We start from the raw sequence: 12506 nt of genomic DNA on the forward strand, positions 1-12506 counted from the left end.
TCTTCTTGTTGAAGAAAGACGAGCGAAATAGTTACGTATGAGAAATTTAAAAGTAATTTAATTTAGTTAATTTTATGGTTATCAAGATAATATACTCAAATATTTCATCAGCAACATATTTTAACTGAAGCAAAATTTTGGTGCGGATCTATATCTGTAGCAGCAAAAATTCGCAGTTAAACGAATCCTGAGTAGTGTGACCAATTTTGAAGCTTTGTCACGTCTAGTCCTTTACTGTTCAGTAGGTAGGGTTATTTTTTTCTTCAGTATATAAATTAAGTAATTTATTTTAATTCTGTAATACTTGATACAAGTGTATTACACTCTCATGAAATCTATGATTAAGAAATTCATCTGACTACCTAATCAAACAATGATCTCAATGCATTCAGTTTATGTCTCAAAACTAATCAAATTTCACAAGAAATGAATTTAACAGTAGTTGAAATCAGTAAAGTAAGGTCTTGTCAAATTTGGATAAAGCATCTGGTGATCCAAAATTAACGTGTGTCTCTACAAAACATTTACATTCACAAAGGTTGTTATGTGACTGCTGTATATTAGTTCATAGCGATACAAAATACTACAGAAGGATATATGTATGCATCTATTGGAAGAGTTGAAACCACGTTGAATTTCCAATTGTAAATAAGTCTTCGAAGCGAAGAGCGGAATTAGTAAACATCGCTACAAAAACTTATCCATCCCAAAGGTTCACTTCGCTGTTGTTATTGGATGTTACCATACCTAGAATTTGCAAGTGTTAGGTGAGGGGGCTGCAGAATCAATCATTATTTCGTTAGCAACAAGTGGTCTGTGCCCATTTCTAAGTTCACGTCAGTCAGATGAAGCGTAGTGTGCCATTAGAGTAGCAAAAACAGGACATAGTACTCTGATAAAGTAGAGGTGGGCTACACCTTTTCTTTTACCTTCTCTGGCGGTTTGCCATAGTACTATGTTTCAGATATTTCAGTGTGTACCATTACATCACATACATACCTCCTGAAAAACAAAAAAATTAATTACGTCATTATTTGTTATTTTCAAAAAGGAAGATAGGCGATTTGTTACGTTAACATGTGTGAATAAAAGTCCTAGGTCAAAATCCCTGAAACTACTTTACTGATTACTAGTTTCAGGTCATTGACGATACATCTTCACATGAATAAAAATTTTTACTTAATTCTATACGTATCAGCTACATCATCATTACCTATTGAGCAGGATGGCTCGTTTTAATGTACACAATACAGCAGATCGTCACGGTTACAACAGTAGCATGTATTTCACACACGTACACATACACACACACACACACACACACACACACAGATCATATATATCGCTCATACACACTGAATTAAGTTACGATTTTTGTTGATCTGAAGGCGGCTCGTTACGTATATTTATGTTTCCCAGGATGTTAATGAGGACATTATGACTATCCACTATCCTCTGTATCTCTGTATCTTCTTCAATGGTAACCCCCCCTCCCCCCGCCAGACCCTTGATGGGACTACGTCTTTATGTTATCCTGGTAAGAAAATATCTTAAATCCAAACCATTAATTGCTTCATTGAGTACATTGAACGCCACCTTTCTTTCCGTGATTATGGCTGACATTCCTGAAAAATTCCACTGTTTGAACTCATTCGAAATGGAAACTCATCTGCCATTACTTATTTCGGTCACCAATATCTCGTTACAAGTTCCCTTTCTTACTCTCTGTGTTTCTATGTGCTTTCCTGAGCTTTCTCTCTGCTACATACGAACATTCAGGTTTGATTAGGACAGTGTACCGTTGAATTTAGCACAATAACATACGAATTTGGGATTGTAAATGTTATTGTGTAGTATAAAGCCTTAACAGTGCACACACCGCTGCGGAACTAAAATCTCATTCTTGAAACATGCCCCAGGCTGTGGCTGAGCCAGGTCTCCGCAATATCTATTCTTTCAGCAGTGTTAGTCCTGTAAGTTTCGCAGGAGAACTTCTGTGAAGCTTGGAATGTAGGAGACTAGGTATTGGGGGAAGTATAGCCGTGAGTTGTGTTTGGTTAGCTCAGTTGGTGTAGAATATGCCTGTAAAAGGCCAAGGTCTCGAGTTCGGATCTTGGTCCAGAATATGGTTTTAACCTGGCAGTGAGCACACTCCGCTGCAGAGTAAAAATCTAGTTGTGGAATGTAGTACTTCTTCTTAAAAACTACAATTGTAGCTGTCAGGACAAATACTTGTGCACTCTACACACTAACCGTGTTGGCTAGCAGTTCATTAATAAGCCAATATTAAACAAAGCAATACGGTTTGTGTACATACACCAAAACTCTTCTAATCATGTTACCTATCTAACAATTCTGTGAACCTTATAAGTGCCTAGGCCCGTTTGTGTGTTCTAGAAACATATTTGGCTTGGGGGTTTGCAGTAGTACGAAACCCGAAGTGGCGTAAACAGGCTATAGGTATGTGCTGTTTCAAGTTACAACAAAGGAAATGGATATACCAATGACGCTACTTATTTACCGTAATTTGAAGTGCTGGCTTGACTGATTCATGGAGTAAAAGAAGTTAACTGTATTGCCTTTATTTTAATGAGTTAACTGAACTGTGTACTCCAGTCACATTGCTATCTACTGGGAGCAGATGAGTCACATACTCAACTTCATCAATGTCTACTTGTAAATAAGCCATTACAGAGTTCCGCTGTCAGTGGAATAGTCTCAGTTTTATTGATCACAGTTTATTTATAGAATTTCAGTTTACCTTCTCAAGTAATAATCATGCTTCTTGCTGATGAAGATATTGCAATTGTCTAGGCCAGATCGACTGCTCATAAGGGAATAGAGCAATAAGCCATATCGAAACCTAGCTTGAATTCTTTCACACAGGAAATAGATAACGAAAGAAATGCACTGTCAAAATATTACCTGCCCGGAAGCACTATGGCTGCAGTACATTGGGACTTTGTTTTTATGTATCAGATCTAATGATGGTCATTAAAGACCGAAACCGTTAACCTGTTAACAAAAAGTTTGTGACCATAGACGTAAATTATAGAAAACTTAATTTTTCCTTTGTCCGGTACGCCTAGTGCAAGAAAAATTTTTTTGTCATTCAATACGCAGCTTTGTGACGACTACAGGGAGCAAACACACAACTGTTTCACTGATAGTCAAGTGTACACCATTGAAACATTATTATAAGGAATTGACTGCAGGAGTTTTTATAAAATGTAGTACTACAAGACACATTTAATTTCAACAAATTACAAGTTCTCATTGATGGAAGTCGACTGTGACATCAAACACTGCCACGTGACCGACAATTATAGTAAGATTAACGGCTTATTAGATCCGCAAACGTGTAAGAACCTAAGTAAAGACCCCACTGGCATAGCTCTTAGAACTGTTACGTGGTTGGTAAGGTAGTTCTCTATCGAAGAGAGCGTTCAGAGAAGTCTGTTCAATTCAGTTGTGCTAGTACCAAGACTTTATGGATTGCCGAAAGTACACAAAGTACATGTTTCTCTAAGGCCTATAGTAAATGCTATTGGTTCGCCCACCTATTTGATTGCCAAGTTCTTGACAGTATTATTATGACCGTATGTGGGCTGATTAGATTAGTATATCAAGAATTCGCCACATTTTCCCAGTTTTATTAAAAGGCATAGTGGTACAATCCAGAGGACATATTAGTTCGTTTTGATATGGTGTCGCTATTCACTATGGTTCGGCTCGATAAAGTGTTGCAACAGATGAATCGGATTTTTCCTTCCGATGTTACAGAACTGTTTAAATGTTACCTCACAATCAAGTACTTCAAATGGAACGAAGAGTTCTATTCACTCGCTGTGGGGAGCCCATGAAGCCCTGTTATAGCAAAATTCTTTATGGAAAAATTCGAGGAGCAGGCATTGGAAACTGCGTGCAGAAAACGGAATATTTGGTTCCGTTCCGTGGATGACATGTCTGTTGTGTGGCGCATGGTAGGGAGGAAATGGATCTTTTTACAAACATCTGAACGGGATCAATTCGAACATTCAGTTTACCAAGGAGAAAGGGGAGGTCAGATGGAAGATAATATCCTGGGCCGCAAGGTTTACCAAAAATCCACGCACACATACAGCTACCTGCACCGGGATTCGAACCACCACATCACAACAAAAACGAGGCGTCATAAAAACGTTGGCGGATAGAGCAATAAAAATCTGTGAATCAGAGCTGCTTCGCGCAGAATTAAAACATCTCAACAGTGCATTGCTCAAGAATGATTATTCGTTCGCTGAGGTGAACAGAGCGCTAAGACCACCACGTAGAAATCACAGGGATGCTCAAGCGCCGATGAGATAGCAAGTTTTTCTGCCGTCCATTAACGACGTGACTGACAGCACTGGAAAAATCTTGAAAATCAGGACATCGCGGTAGCTTATACACCCTCACGGAAGATACAAGATCACCTAAAATCGGCAAGAATGTTCGGCAATAGCTGGAAGAAGATGGAATTTATAGGATTCCGGGTAGTTGTGGGTGCTACAAAAAAAGTACCAAAAATCAGCTCGAAGAGCACAGGGGTAACTGCACAGAGGGGAGACTGACGGATCAGCTGTTGCTACTTTTGCAGCCAGGAGACCACCGCTTCATTTTGACAGGACTCAAGTACTGGCAACCACAAGCGGATGCCACGAGAGACTATACAGAGAGACCACAGAGGTTGTGAAATAACTCGGGAATTACAATAGGAAGAAGGAGGGCGTGAAATTGAATGAAATTTGGATTCCGGTGCTGAAGAAGATGTGTACCAATTCTTAGAACACCTGAACAGCATTCACGGCCACATCAAATTTACAATGGAAGTCGAGACAGATGGTGCATTGCCCTTCCTTGACGTTCGACGGAAAACCAATGGGCGCGTCAACCACAGTGTCTACAGGAAACCGACACACAAAGACCGGTATCTGTACGCTCTCAGTCTCCACCATCCGGCACAAAAACGTGGGTGGCTTTCTGAATACCCTCGTTCATCGTGCTAAAGTCGTCTCAGTCTTCCACTAGAACTGAGCCAAGTCTTCCGGGAAAACGGGTACACCCACAGACAGGTGTCAAGGGCTATATTTGGTGTGAAACACACCAACATACAAGAGAACAACACCGAAGAAGAAAGAAAGAAACTTGTGTTTTTGCCATTCTGTGGTACAGTGACGGGAAAGATTAGCCGGCTCCTGAAGAGATATAACATTTCATCGGTCTTCAAGCCCCAGCAAATATTCGACAGCTCATGAGGCCTGTGAAGGACGATCTAGGGGTTAGAACGTCTGGAGTGTACAAGACACCATGTCAGTGTGGCTGTTACTATGTCGGCCAAACAGTACGTACTGTGGAGCAACGCCGGACGGAACACTAGATGTGCTTACGCCTACGCTATCCAGAAAAATCAGCCGTGGCAGAACACGCCTTAGAAAATAGACACCGAATTCTATTTGACGAAACATTTGTCGTTATGAGGACGAAGAGATTATGGGATAGCGTCATAAAAGAAGCTACTGAAATAAAAACCATCAACTAGGACAAAGGTTTGCAGCTCGGCACAGCCTGGGACCCAGCCACCGCGAGGTTCAAACGGGCGCGAAGGACGCGGGATGAAACCATTACCATATATGGCGAGGAAGAGAGCACCAGTGACGTCACAGCCAGAAGTGCGGCTCTATAATGACGCGGCCACGGCGACACAGCAGTCATTCTTACCACTTGACAATGACTGAGGAGAGCTCGGTCGAAAGTTCGTGCGATTTTAACCACCTGACGCGGCTGGAAGCCCGAAAAAATTTTATTAATTCACATCGCCGCGAAACCATGTATTCATTCATACAAGACGTGTACCAGTCTTCCACCGTGGGACGATAGCAACGGCGGACGACGGCAGTGGACAACGGCCCTTTGCGCTCACATATTCAAAATATGCGACGTCGCGCCACTGTACGGGAGCCAGCGGAAGCGAAATTTTGTTGCAGTCAGTAGCGGACCTGGGTGTGAATCGGACGTTCAACAAAGCTACTATCCCCTTGAAAAGGTCCTCCGCAGGTGGGGACGAAACTTAGGGTTTTAAGGTGAAATCGCCGCGACAGTGACATGATAGCCTGGAATATTTTATTAATTGTGATTGAAACACTGCACGATTTTATTTTCTCTGCTAGCCAGTTTTATCAGAATTACATGTGCAAGAATTGAACTGTCGATATGAAGTTATTCAAAAAATGTTTGTATAGTTTAAGCCAGGTTTTCACCAGAGCAGACAAGCTAACAAGCACGAGAAAAAGAGAACTCTGTTTTCCGTACTCGGTAGGCCTATTGCAGATCTTTCACCTGAACGCCACTGCCGCTACTTACGTGTCCCTAACCTTCCCCTGTTACCTAATAGCCGACCAGAGTGGTCGAGCGGTTCTAGGCACTTAAGTCTGGAACCGCGCGACCGCTACGGTCGCAGGTTCAAAACCTGCCTCGGGCATGGCTGAGTGTGATGTCCTTAGGTTAGTTAGGTTTAAGTAGTTCTAAGTTCTACGGGACTGATGACCTCAGATGTGAAGTCCCATAGTGCTCAGAGCCATTTGAACTATTTAGTTACCTAATAGGAAAATGGAGACCTTCTGTTTAACTTGAAATGCGAACCACGTATCTTTCATGGTCACTCCAACACGTGTGAGAAGTGAATATTCGATTAAAAATCACAGTGAAAATGTTGTCGACTGACTGGATTTGATCCCCACTAGACCATTTTTGTCTTATAAAAAAAAAGACAAAATGACAATTAGACCTAACACGCATAGTGAAAATGCTAGCTGCGTCACCTCTTGAGATGATGCTCGACGTCGGTAATTAGTGTTCTGTTCATAAATTTCCCCTCAGTGGTAATGAGAAGCCAGGGGAAAATGACACCGACATAGAAGGAAAATTTTGGACCACTGCTAAGGAGAGATGGAGATGCAATTCCGTGTAAAGTGCACTGTCTCCACGCATATCACGCTTGGATACAAATTGAGACACTTAAATTGTTCCTTCCCTCTGCCACTTTGCATACTTCGGCAAGAAGAGTGCCCTCACCACGCAAAATAATCCTCACTGAATAGTAAAGTTTCGCACTGTAGTTCTAACAACAGAGTAGCATCCAGTATTCTGAATGCTATCTCCAAAAACGGGAAACTAATAACATAGCAATGTTCGCTACCTCGTGTCCTGTTCCATTTCCTCTAGTGTAATGATTCTACCCACATACAAACGAATGATAGTGAAATTTCTGCAAATGCTCATTCGCTTCCATTCGCTCCATTGTAAACCAGGTCTTAGGTGCTTAAAATTAGTGCCTGTGAACTCCGGATAATTCCGCTACGCGGCGCTGCGTGAGTGATTCGCCGAGTCGCGCGCTAGGCTGGTAGGGCTGTACAAACCACTGTCATAAGCTGTTCCTCGCTTGGCAAAAATACTTGCAGTGCCTCTTAGCAGCTAAAGTTTTGGCAGTGTTTTTCTTTCGTTGTCTTCCTGTTGTGTAAAAAATTTCAGCGTAGGTTTCGGCATGTATTATTGGACAATTCCCTTGTCAGTGCCACAGACAGAGCACCGAGTTGCACCAAAGCCACACGGTGACTTTCTTGCTCAGCAGCAACGAGACCAAACTTCTGTGAGTCAATGGCTGGAGCATCGACCTATATTCAGTCCGATCCACTACCGTATGGGAATGCGCAGACTTAGGTCACTAGTCACAGTTTGATTTGTTTTCTTATGCACAGTCAGTCCTGGAAGGCTGCAATTAAACCGCGAGGGGCAGTCCATCATCACTGCAGACAACTGGGCGATACTGCAGCGTCCAGTCTCGGTCAGATCCAGCCTCAGATTAGGCAAGACACCGTCGGCCTCTGCCTGACGGCCCGATCCCTCAGTCAGCAGCCACTTCTTTGTCTGAAGCCCGAATGGATGTCCAACCAGCTGTGTGCCACTACCGGACACAGCGCAGTACCGGGTTCACCACTGGCTGCTGTCACCCCACTAGGACACTAGGACACAAGGAGCCTCCACTGCATTGCCACTGACCACTTCTCTGAGCCGAGGGGCTTTGGCCACCACAGCCCTCTCAGCACCCCACGTGGCAGCAATGCCGTGTCGCCGAGCTTGGGCACCGCCTCGTGCATATGCTGCAGGCTGCTGGTCCGCCGAATGGAAACAATATGAGACGACGTTAAACCGTGCCAGAGGCGAGACTGGACGCAATTGAAGTTAATGGAGTAGTAAAGATCTGTTTTGTTGACACTCACGCTTCTCTCCAGCCACCTTCCTACGCCACTACATTCTGGAGTCACTCCCATCTCCCTGATCATCAGCTAAGCCCAGGATACCTAAGGTGGGAGTCGAGCACCGACAGGGCTCCCACAACCAGCAGCGGTCTTTGCACACTCGATCCATTACATAAAGTAGGACACACTAACATTGATTACAAATGAAGGACTAGAAAACTTCTTTTACCATAATTAACTTGTCAAAAATTAAGAGGCTGCTTTACTCATGAGGCTCATTTAAATTCTGCAATACTTAAGTCACATGTTCATTTGGAAACTAGAGAGATACTTTCCGATAGATTTAAACAATCGTTAAAAATGGAGGTGCAATGTTGCCTTAAGCATTGACAAAGAAACGAAAATTCACTGACACTGACGTTGTAAATTGGAGCAAAATACATCATTATTTACTCATGTAATCAATGACTTAATACTATAAAACTTGGAGAACAAAATACTAAATGGTACACCAATAACAAATAATAAATGAAATGAAAGTTACTTTATGTCATAGGACAAACACAATGAACAGAATGTTATAATTGTTAGTTATGGCAAATAAATATTTGCTCTGTTCTCTTTTTTTACATTTGAGTAGAATAAACTTTATGGGTTCATAAATCGTATTGCGGTGGACACAACAGTGATGCAAGGCTAACTTACATCCTGTAAAAGTTTTTAAAAAGCACATTTTAGTCGTATCAGAATCTGAATTACTTTACAACATTCTGAAAGTGCAATCGTGTTGCGTACCTCTTAATAGACAGTAAGTCATATCAAGTACACTTACAGGCATTCCACAAGAGACTAGTGTCCTATTTAATCTGGTATCACATTTATAACAACTGATATACAGTGAATTCTAGTAATTAAAGTCGCTTTCAAACGAGCGGTTCTGTTGAATATTATTGAAAAGAATTCTTTTCCTGTGTTTTTCTTCCTTTGTGTTCTAAAACAGAGGATGGACATCAAATACTATATCAACAAAAAAGCAATGGAATAATGTAATGTGTAAGTCAGGCTTTATACTACTTATCCGTTTCTCTCTGGCGTTCTCGGCCGTGTGGTGTAGCACCAGCCTAGCTACCTAGCCCCTGGAGGCCGGCTACCCGCTGCCCCTAATCTGCTACACGCTATCGCGCTCTCCGCGCGCTGAAACATTCAGCGCGGCTGCAAGTGTCACCCGTCCGCTGTCTGCCGGCGCCGTCTTTTATTCAGAGCCGCGATTGGCTGGAGCCGCCGCCTGCCGAATCTCTCTGTCTCTCTTCTACCGACTCTCGAAGCCAAATACTGACTAAATAACGTAGTTCACCATTCAGTACATAAGGTCATTTACCAAAGTCGAAGCTGTCTCAACTGAGCAATACAGTTAAAGCGTCAGTTTTTCGAAACCTGTAACAGTCACCCACTGCGATGCACAAGTTTGAAATTTCTGCCTAGAACTTTCCTCTATGGTAAAGCAAAATTGAGGACCCCTGCAACCTTAACCGCTTCCTCGCCGACGATTCAAACTTCAACATGTCGACACGCGAAGAGAAAAACAAAGGAAACCCCGAGCTGACAAGTTTATGTGAGGTGTAATATGTCACATTGACACCAGATTTCTCCACGATTCTGCCCATCGACATCGTGGGCGTGTCACACGATGTGAAGGTCGTCACTGTTCGTCTTACCCACGTTTCACCCTCTCCGTTGACGCCTCTGCGACGGAGATCAAAACCGCTACGCCCAGTAATTAGATGAAGAGGTTTTACTGTCAGTGCCGAGGAAAACATTTGACTTACTGCCACTGAGAACCGACACGAAAAGCGTCAGTGAAATGACCCTTTCTCTTTGTGTGTTGATTGCTACACATTTAGCGGTCGAAAAAGACATTTCGCAGTGCGACAAGAAACGGGACACGTTCTTGATGGCACCCCTTTGGTGTCCAGCCAGACCACAATGTTTGTCGTAGTGTACGGGGTGGAACCGCTAGGCACCGTTCACACCCATTCGAAGAAATCTGAATATGGTCCGAATCTTCAAAGAATGTTAATGTTTTTTTTCAGATTTCCTGTTTTTCGCCCCCCCCCCCCCCCTGTTGCATAATAGCGGGGTGTCCCACATGGACACATGCATGAATAAAACGGCCACGTAGTGCTACTCAGCTGAAGGGTGTCGAAATGATTGCCTGTTATGCCGAAGTATATGAATGACTGAATGGGTGTATCTGTACAGCTATGTTTATAAAGTGCCCAACAATGGTGCGCGGGTGTCACCGAAGGTGTTGCCGAACTGGGGTTGTCTTGAAATAGCGCTTACCCTTTTATCCATTCATATGTCGAACACGACGCGATCATGGTGCAGTAATAGCGCGAAACAAGAGACTGAAAAACCATTAACAGCCACCGACGCTTCGGATCACTTTCAAAGTTCGTGGAATGATTATGAAGAGTGTCTAGTGGTATGACCCTGTATACAACACCAGACATTGTGGTCGCGCTACATTCTACAAGAGTTTGAGCCTGTTAAATGGCTTGGAGGTTCACGTGTCCCCAGAGAAGCGTTGAATCATCCGTGTGGTGTCAGCACCCTCTAACATTGTCAAGAACGTCAACAGTAAAATGTGTAGCACTCAACCATCCGAGGGAAGGAGTAGTTTCATTGACGACCCTTATGCTATCTCCTGTGGGCTTTTCGTGACGGTTCTCAGCAGCAGTGCAGCGCCAATGTTTTTCTCCGCCATCGATTATAAAAATGTGTAATTACAACGCTGGGCGTCAGGTGTGTGTCCATCGCAAGAGCTTCGACGGAAGGGGTGAAATGTGGATAAGAGAGGCTGTGACGACCCTCTCATCATATGATACGTTCACGGTGGCGTGGGGCAGAATTGTGATGAAATTTGGTACCAATGCGACATAATTAACCCGTCTACACCTCACACGAACTTAAGAGTTCCAGTTTTTTTTTTTTTTTTTTTTTTTTTTTTTCGCGTATCGTCACGTTATCGTTTGAATCGTTGCCGAGGCCAAGGGTGACGTCGCAGGTAGCCACGCTTCTGAACCTTTACACAGGAAGGTAGTAGGCTCCATTGCGCCAAATTTCAGACATTTGCATTGCAACAGGAGACGATTACAGTGACCCTTCTTACAATGCTGCACAGTGTAGTGTTACACGGAAAATAAATTTGAATGAAACAGGCAAGACAAGATTTGAAGCATTTGGAATGTGGTGCCATAAGAGAACAAATAACGTAGAGAACTGTATGAGATCGGGAATAAAAGTAGCTCTGTGGTACAACTTGTTAATGGGGTAGCGAAGGCAGGTTTTAGAGGCGCTGTCGGTGGATGGAAATAAATGGTGACGGTCACAAGGGTTTTACTTCTGTTAAGCGGGTTCAAATTGGGATTTGTTGCAAAGTTACGCAGGTAACAGTTGAGTTGCATAAGATAGACTGGCATGGGGGAGAGTTACGTCAGACCATGCTTGTTCGGAGTGAAAACCATAACGAAAATCTATTTAAAATACTGCAACTGTCACAAAAGTGCACAGTGCCACAGTGAGGGTTTTCACGAGGTATGGATTGGATGCGTGTGGGAAACATGGTACTTTTCTTTCGTTTAACATGTGTGTTCTAAGAGTAAGGCGATTGACGGTAGTCTGGTACAAAAAAGTTAACACGTTGTTGAACACCGGCGGCATAAGCGACTACTGCAGCCTGACAAGTCAGCGATCACGAAGAACTGAATATTGAAATTACACGGAATTGATTACGAAAGCATACACTATGTGATCAAAAGTATCCGGACACCTGGCTGAAAATGACTTATAATTTCGTGGCGGCCTCCATCGGTGATGCCAGAATTCAATATGGTGTTGGCCCAGCCTTAGCCTTGATGATAGCTTCCACTCTCTAAGGCATACGTTCAATTAGGTGCTGAAAGGTTTCTTGGGAAATGGCAGCCCATTCTTCACGGATGTCGATCGGTGAGGCCTGGCACGAAGGCCGCGTTCCACAACATCCCAAAAGTGTTATATAGGATTCAGGGCAGGACTCTGTGCAGGCCAGTCCATTACAGGGATGTTACTGTCTTGTAACCACTGCGCCGCATACAGGGATGTTACTGTCGTGCAACCACTGCGCCCCAGTCTGTGCATTATGAATAGGTGCTCGATAGTGTTGAAAGATGCAATCGCCATCCCCGAATT

Source organism: Schistocerca gregaria, unplaced genomic scaffold (assembly GCF_023897955.1).
Source record: "Schistocerca gregaria isolate iqSchGreg1 unplaced genomic scaffold, iqSchGreg1.2 ptg000255l, whole genome shotgun sequence".
Lineage (NCBI taxonomy): Eukaryota > Metazoa > Arthropoda > Insecta > Orthoptera > Acrididae > Schistocerca > Schistocerca gregaria.